General features: G+C 40.4%; 1 long non-coding RNA gene across 1 annotated transcript; it reads left to right on the top strand.

The window, feature by feature from the left end:
- The first annotated feature begins 202 nt into the window (after nucleotides 1-202).
- On the top strand, nucleotides 203-8314 carry LOC141567826 (uncharacterized). Its single transcript, XR_012490676.2, has 3 exons — nucleotides 203-4482; nucleotides 5177-5244; nucleotides 6749-8314. It is a non-coding gene; the product is annotated as an uncharacterized LOC141567826 (long non-coding RNA).
- The last annotated feature ends 305 nt before the right edge of the window (nucleotides 8315-8619 follow it).

Raw genomic sequence — 8619 nt, forward strand, 5'->3', positions numbered from 1 at the left:
AGGGGCATGTAGGTGGTCTCTTCTTTTCCTTGCTGTGTCATTTTGTACTTAACTCTATCATAAGATATATATATATATATATATATATATATATATATATATATATATATATATCACGTTATACTTTTATTTGAGCTATTTTATAAACCCACTTCATTCCAACTACCACCTCCACCCCTCATAAGTAAGATTTTTCAAGGATAGAGACTGTGTCTTATTTGATTTTCCAGCACCTACCTCAGTGCCTGGTACTTGTTGGTAATTTAATAAATGTTTCTTGAAAGGATGAGTAAACGTGAGCAGAGGAGCTACAAACTTGGTCTCTGGCGTTATACAAACTCACGGCCAAATCCTATTGATTAACTACACTCATGCATGCACTCATTCATTCATTCAAATTTTTATTGAGTAGCTATTATATCCCAGATACCCCGCTAGACATGAGCATAGGGCAAACGGGAGGGACAGGGTCCTTGCCCTCATAAGCTTATATCTATAATAGAGACTGAAAATAAACAAGCAAATCAATAAGTAAACAAGTTATCTACAGATTCTGATATTCCCTGTAAGGAAATAAACAGGGGGAGTGTGACAGAGTATGTGAGGCTGGCAATGGACTACTTTAGGTGGCTGGGCAGGAACATTTGAGCTGAGTCCTGAAGAATGAGAACAAGATAGCTTTTCAAAGAACAGAAGAAAAATCAGGGAATAGCCCAAACAGAAAAAAATTGTTCTCTCTCTAAGGCTTAGTTTCCTCCTCTGTAAATTGAAATATTAATAGAACCCACTTCACAATTTTTGTGAAGCTTAAAGGCATTGAAACACTTAGCATGGTGCCTAGTGCATAGAAAGCACTCAACACATCTTAGCTCTTATTGTCATTATGGGGTAATAATATAGAAAGGAAATGAGGGTGAAGCCAGGAGGCCTTCTGTAATTGCCACTTCCTTTATTCAAGTTCTCCCAAGCCATCTGTTAAACAATCCATTTAAGAATGTTTCTGGGCATCCGGCTCCATCTCTCTGGTCTACATTCTCTAGCATCTCTTTAAAATGAGTATAAATGTAAATACCTTGTAGGGTTGAAATGTGCCAATGTAAGTGAAAGCCCTCTATAATGTTGGTTGTCACTATTGTTTGTTCTTCATAGTTTCTCCATCGTTTCTGGCTGTAAGCACACCATCTAGTTTGCCAAGGACCTTCTTAAAACGAGGCCCCTGAAACTGGATGTAAAGCTTCAAATAAGTTCTGGCAGAGCTGGGACCATGCTCAATGCTCACAGACCCAACACAGCCTTGCAACTAGGTAATAAGTTAGTAGAAGAGGCAAGAACAGACCCCAAGTCTACCACCCCAGCAAGCCAACCAGACACACCTACTGCAGCCTGTGGTCCAGCAGGTGAGAACAGGTTTGCTGCATTACTCCAGAACCAAGGTTGCCTTTCAAGGAATTGTAAGGCGCTCACTCACAAGGCTAATCTTATCTCTTGGGAAGATGGGAGAATCTTGCATTTGTAATAGGAGCAAGTAGAAAGAGTCTAACTATGTCAGAGACAAAAGCTTTTCTGCAGTTCAAAGTCCTCTGAACCTGTGGTTTCTCTGATAAGTGGTGTGTATGTGTGTGTTGTGTGTATGCATGCACACATGTGTGCATGTAAGACAGGAGAAACAGCACAGACTTCACTCTCTAAACCTCCGACTCTGGCACATATGATTAATTTATGTATTCATGTTTTCAAGTCTGGCCTTAAATGGCAACATAAGCAGAAAGATGCCAAGGAGAGTGGTAGAATGAGGGCTTAATTGCAGGGACCTTTCCCCAAGTAACACGCCAATAATTTGCCTCGTTGAATGATTCAGCAGTAATCCTGCCAGGTTCCCAAAGAAAGCCCCTATCTGAGATGACGTAATGTCTCTCCACCCTGATACAGCAGTCTCTCCACACCCACCGCGACACATTTACCATCTCCTCCCCAGAGCCACAGTTCCATCTGTGGCATCTTCAGTTGCCATCTGCATTGTGACAAATATGTATTTTATTATTTAAATGATATTACAATGTACAGTGTTGCTAATCTAGCCCTTTATGTTTAAAAATTTAATTGGAAAATTAAGACAGAAACAATCTTAGCCTCTGGTGAGTTGTATATTGACAAATCACATCTGCAGAATGCTTCCAGTGTCTCCAATTGGATATTTGATCTATGTATCCCATGAATATTTACACTTTTTTTTTTTTAAGATTTTATTGGGGAAGGGGAACAGGACTTTATTGGGGAACAGTGTGTACTTCTAGGACTTTTTTTTCCAAGTCAAGTTGTTATCCTTTCAATCTTAGTTGTGGAGGGTGCCATTCAGCTTCAAGTTGTTGTCCTTTCAGTCTTAGTTGTGGAGGGCGCAGCTCAGCTGCAGGTCCAGTTGCCGTTGCTAGTTGCAGGGGGCACAGCCCACCATCCCTTGTGGGAGTCCAGGAATTGAACTGGCAACCTTGTGGTTGAGAGCCCACTGGCCCATGTGGGAATCGAACCGGCAGCCTTTGGAGTTAGGAGCATGGAGCTCCAACCACCTGAGCCACCGGGCCGGCCCAATATTTACACTTTTGAGGCAAAGTGATTGATTTAATTTATCACTAGAAATTGAGTTGACTGTGGTAGACTAGCTGTGTGGTAAGCGTTGCAGAAAATATGAAGAAAAAGGGACCCTGGTGTGAGGCTGGCAGATACTTTTGCTTGTCTACCTCAAATCCATCAATTTCCCATTTTTCCTGACCAGACAAGTGCTTAGGGAAGGTGATCTTATCTTCATTTAAGCTAATTTTAGTTTTCCTTGCCACTCTTGGCTAGGCATTTCATTCATTTTATTTCAGTTTATGTCAAAGAGAAATGGAAGAAGATCTGCTGGGGGGTGTGGGAGAGTTCTGGGAAAGATTTCTTTTCTGGTAAAAAGAGATCCAAAGACTAAGTAGCTTTTTTTTTTGCAACTGGATGTTGTTGTGATGCAAGGAACTCCTGCAGCCATCTAGCAAATGTGAGGGGGTGTAGCTGGAAAGATGACAGAGATGGCAAAAATCTGAGTCCTGATGTTGTTGGTAAGTTGCTGATAAACCAGCCTAGAGCTCCCTTGCCTCCAGACGTCTCATTATATAATTCATGCTTTGTTATTTAAGCTGGTGGATCAAGGCTTCCTGTTACATGGAAGCTGAAAATATTATTATTACATCAGGCGGTAACTTTCAAGCTTTTTGACCATAAACCAAAGTAAGAAACATATTTACATGTAATGTATCTAAAATGTTCTATTTTATTCTATTTCATTTTTAAAAATTCAGGTCATGACTCACTAAAGTGATTTCAAAACTCACTAGTGGGTCATGACCCACATTTTTGAGAACATTGAGGTCATCAGGGACTTAAGCTATTGTGGTATAATAGAAAGCATAATGTGGTAAGTGTCATAAGACATGCACTAATAAAATGCTGTCATAGGAGAAAATGATCACTTTGAGTTTGGGGAAATGGAAGTTTTCATGGAAGGGCTGGACCTTGAAAAATAGCTACATTTTCTACAAGAGAAGGAGGTGGGGAATTTAGGGGTTTATGGAAAGACAAGAACAAAGGCAAGATGGTGGGAAGTGCAGATATGTTTCAGCACCAGTGGGTAGACCTGGGCAGAAGTGTGTGTGGTTTGGAGAGTAGTGAGAACTAAGGTCTGATTCTGGTTAGATAATGTGCAACCTTAAATGACAAGCAGATGAGAGGCCATATGAAGGCCTTTGGGAAAGGCTGGGTCTAAGGAATTAAAAATGGTGGGTTGACACTTCATGGACAGTGTAGATGCCTGACCACTGTACTGTACACCTGAAGCTGAAGCTGAATAATATTGTATGTCAACTATAATTTAATACATATATATAGTCACGGGATATGGAGTATAGCATAGGAAATAGAATCAATGGAATTGTAATAGATATATACGATGTCAGAGGGGCAATAGATCGGGGGAGGGGGTTATCACTTTTTGAGGGGTGAAATGTCTAACTATTGAACTGTTTTGTATACCTGAAACTAATTGAAAAAAAAATGGTGGGTTGAGTCTGTATCATAATCAGAAGCTTAAACTGGTAGAGTTTAACGCTTGCAGCAAATGAGAAGGGCCTCTGCTATGGGAGGTCCATTTCTGCTCTGTCACTTCATTCTGCCTGTAGTCACTGCAAACCCATTTTAATGAGGGGGGTCACCAATCTGTGAGCTGCTTTTTAGTGGCAAAGATTGAGCTAGCCTTTCTAAAACTTCTGCCTGGTAGCCCCCAATTTAACCTAACAGTCCTGCTGTTGTCATTCTTCCAAATGAAACCAACAGAGTGAGCAAGAGTGGATGATTTTCAGTTTCAGAAAGGCCAACGGTCCCCAACTTCTCATTGTTCTTCTTACGCCCACCTGCTTGCCTTCTGATGAGTTCACATGTTGTTGGATACAGCCCCAAAAGGTAGGCTGAGCCTTGCTACTTGGCACCTCTAATGCAAAAGAAAAAAACAAAATTCAGTGGAGGAGGATTTGAAATTGCTAGTTAAATTGGGTGTTTGTGCTATCTGCGGATTTTAATTATCCACGTCATTCCTTCCTTACTCTCTCTGTGAAAAGCAAGAGTTGATTTTCATGATGAAAATTAATCAGAACTGATCTGTGACTTCTCTTTTGTTATATCCATAGACTTAAGGGATTGGTAAATCAGAGTGGAATTTTACTGAGAACCCAAATACTGAACAATAGAAGCAGATTTCGATAAATCTAAAATGGAGTCAAGTTTATTCTCGCCCTCTCCCTTCAAAATGATGACAGTATTTTATTATTATTATTATTATTATTATTATTATTATTATTATTATTTAAGACTGAATGATCAGATTTCTAGAACCTTGTTTTTCCCCTGACAGTTGACACTCTTTGTGGTTTCTGCCGCCACTGGCTCCATATGGAAAATTACAACTAATGCCTACCCTTTGGAATTGCAAAGAAAGTTAATTGTTTGGTTTAGTGTGGAGGGACATTTTGATGATAAAAAGCACCCACTTGCTGCATTTGACCGCAAAGCATATGAAATCTAGTGATGAGTTAGCATAATTACATTGCTTCTGCCTTGATATCTTCTTCAAGTGGTTTATTTGGACTTTTCTTTGTAGAACCTTCCAACACCTCCTGTGTTAGAACCTAGAAATGGAGTTACTATGGTGAAGGAACGAGTAGAGAGGTGGGTACCAGTTCTCTCAAGTCTAACGCCGTCCTCTCTGTCTCCTCCCAGTGCTGCCTCTGCTCCTGGCTTTCCTGCCTGGGTGCATGAGGCCCCCATCTTCCAGGTTCCTAGAACCTTTGCACCATCTCCAATGCTCCTGCTCCTCACTGCCATATGCAATCACCAGGTCTTTAACAGGTCTGCTCTTCTCTGTTTCCGCTGCTCTTACACGTCATTCAAGTTCTCAGGCATCTGTACTGTCTGACTGGGCTCGCCTCTTTGAATGGCCTTCCTGCTCTACTCTTTTCCCATTTCAGTCCATCCCGTACTTGGCTACGGAAGTAATTTCCAAAATCACAGCTTTAAATAGGTCACTCACTCTCTTGCACTAAATTCCTCAGTGGCTCCCCACCAAAACAAACTTATTAACTTGATATTTAAGACCCTTCAATATCAAGCCCCAGCTCTCATTTCAGTGTTTCTTTCAACTATCTCTGGTTCATGGACCAGAGTGTAGGGTAGAGAAGGAGCCTCCTGTATTTTATCTTGAAGCACGTATCATATTGTATTGTAATTCCTCGGGGTCTGAAATACCCTCTAGACTATAACGTTCAAGAGAACAGGGACTGGGTTTTTACTATCAGTGTCTACCATAGTGCCAGGCCCATCGTTTGTACATCATAAATACTATTTAGATGAATCAATGAATGAATAAAGATGTAATAAGTCAGGGTTTCTGGTTTTAAGTGGAATTTATCAATACCTTTGTCAACTTTCTGCTAAAATACTTTTATTTGGGATGCACAGATCAGTAAAAACTTGTAATCTCACCAGAACCTAAGATAATTGCAAAATCCACTTCCTGAAATTAGAAGAAATTTAGAGTAGTTCTAAATCTTATATGGCCTACTTGGGAATTAAAGTCAGGGACAGTGTATGCTTCGTCACTTCAAATGGAGCAGGAAGGAAGCTAGACATTTTATTTCTCTCTAGATTTTTATACTCTGGCCTAGAAGCCTAGGGTCTAGATTGACCAAAATATTGGGAATACATGCTTCAATTACTTGGGTTTTGTGTTTCAAGACAGAACTTCACTCTCTTCTTCCTGACCTCATCAATAGGTTTTGCTTTCTGCATTTATTTAGAAACTTTAAGTCCCAGTTTAATAAATTCCCAGAAAACAATAGTGCAAAAAATTGTGTACCTATGTCCATGGTGGCAAAGGGCGGTTAGGCATTGTCTAATGCTAAATGGACTACACTGGGGAAAGCATATGATGCTTCAACAAACATGATGCTTTTGATAATGACGGATACAGGAAGAGTTCTGGTTATAGTATATTCTGGGGACTAGTGTGTGTGTGTGTGTGTGTGTGTATACATTTCATGTATTCAGAATGTCAACGAGCCATATACTACATGGAGAGAATTATGAGTCAATACTACAAAGCTACGCTAAAGGAATAAATAATTTCTTGATACTGGGAGTTATACTAAACTATGCACATTATGCTGTCTTCCAGTTGAATACCTGAGAAAAGGATTCCATCGACATCCAAATGGACAGTGAGAGGAGCCAAGAGAAAATCACACTGTATCTTTTGGCAACCAGTAGATCTGAACAGATCTCCCTTCATTGCAGGATAAGTTCTAGAATATTGCAGATTAAAGGAAATGGATTGTTATCCTGAAGTCTAGAGGAAGAATATATTTCTGAAAACAATGTATGTTAGGAACCAGAAGAGAATTTTAGAAAACTGTTTTTTAATCTTTGTTAGGACACAAGAACACATGACCTTTTTGAAGCAGGGGCAAAAAATGATGAGGAAAGAATCGGTTTAAATGAAATGAAGGCAGAATTTTAAAAACAATTGTAAGGACATATGGTGAATGTGATGAAAGTGAAGTAAGCAGTGGGTCTGACAGCACCAAAAAGTTACTGATGTGACCAAGGAGGAAACAAGGGCAACCAGAACAGAAGCAATAAGCAAAGACATCATCTTTCAAGGCTCAGGTTACCAGGGTACCATATCCGTGAAGTTTAGTCTAAACACTCTTTGTTCAGTGATGTACAAAGAGCACCTGCTATGTAACACACTCTGTGCTATAAGCCAAAATAAAATGGTGGCCACATGTACCCAGTGCCTGCCTTCCTCTGTGATCCTTTCTGCACCCTTCACTAATTCTCCAATGGCACTTTTAACATTCCACTATTTGTAGCTATTAACTTATTTGCCCCTCAACAGGAATGTGGGATCCTAGGCAACAAGATGGTGATTGCTCAATTCTGTATTCCCATAATCTAGTACAAAAAATATTTCTTAAATGAATAATTAAGTGAATGAATGAAACATTACTACCAACAACAAATCACAAAGGTTCTTCTCTTTGGATTTCTTTGAAAATAACAGCTAGAATCAGTTTATCTAGAACCATCTGGTGTTGATTTCCTGACCACACTTCCTAAGGCCTCCTCAAGGTCCAAAGTCCACTGCTCTTGTAGATGTGTAAATTACCTGGTATTGACTTTCCATATTTTTATTTCCTTCACAAATATTGATTCAAAAACAATTTTGAATAACTGACTTTAATAGTCTTTACTGTAATTTTAAAAGAACACAAGCCCATTTGTACATAGAAAAGTATAAAGAAAAAATGTCACATCTATAAGAGGTACTTGCAGAGGTCCATGACGTTCCATTTTGATCACAGCCCTGCCTATCTGAGCGCTTGGAACAGTGGCTGACATAGAGAAGACACTCAGTGATAAATTTGTCAAATGGATGGTCATGAGCAAGTACCATGGTCTCCCGTGGCCTCAGCTGCTCCTGAGGCTGAAAGAAGGCACCACCCTGGTACTTCTGGGCATGCCGTCATGGCTGCCGTGGCCTGGGGAGCTGGTGCCTGCTCTCTGCTCCCAGTACCGCCTGCACCTCCAGGCCCTGTGGTTGCCAGGCATCTTCTGCATTTGGGGTCTTAGGCCCCTGCATCTCTGGAGGCCATAAACGGTCTCTGAGATGAAGAGTCATGGTTTTCTGCAGTTCTCTATACAGTGATGCTGAACCTACACCCCTTAGGAATGGAGAGAAAATCACCCCCTGCCTTGTGTCATAAAAGGTGGAAAGCCGGTGGCCTTACCTACAGATGACTTGGTTTTGTGAAAAAAATTTTATACTCTTAATATTTCTGTTGGTTTTAATATTTTGGTGCTTGTTTTAAATGCACCAGTAGAGGCCTATTGGGGCTGCTCTCCTGCTGCCCATTTTACTGCATCTTCACCTGAGGCAGCTGGTCTTCCCCACTTTTAAGAGGCAAAAGAAAAATTATTAGGAAGGAACTTAAACTGGAAGCCCTGCTCACAGCAAGACACAAACGCCTCAGCCTTCCTCTATCT

The sequence above is a fragment of the Rhinolophus sinicus genome, chromosome 6 (assembly GCF_057876585.1).
Source record: "Rhinolophus sinicus isolate RSI-liver-muscle chromosome 6, RSI-T2T, whole genome shotgun sequence".
NCBI lineage: Eukaryota > Metazoa > Chordata > Mammalia > Chiroptera > Rhinolophidae > Rhinolophus > Rhinolophus sinicus.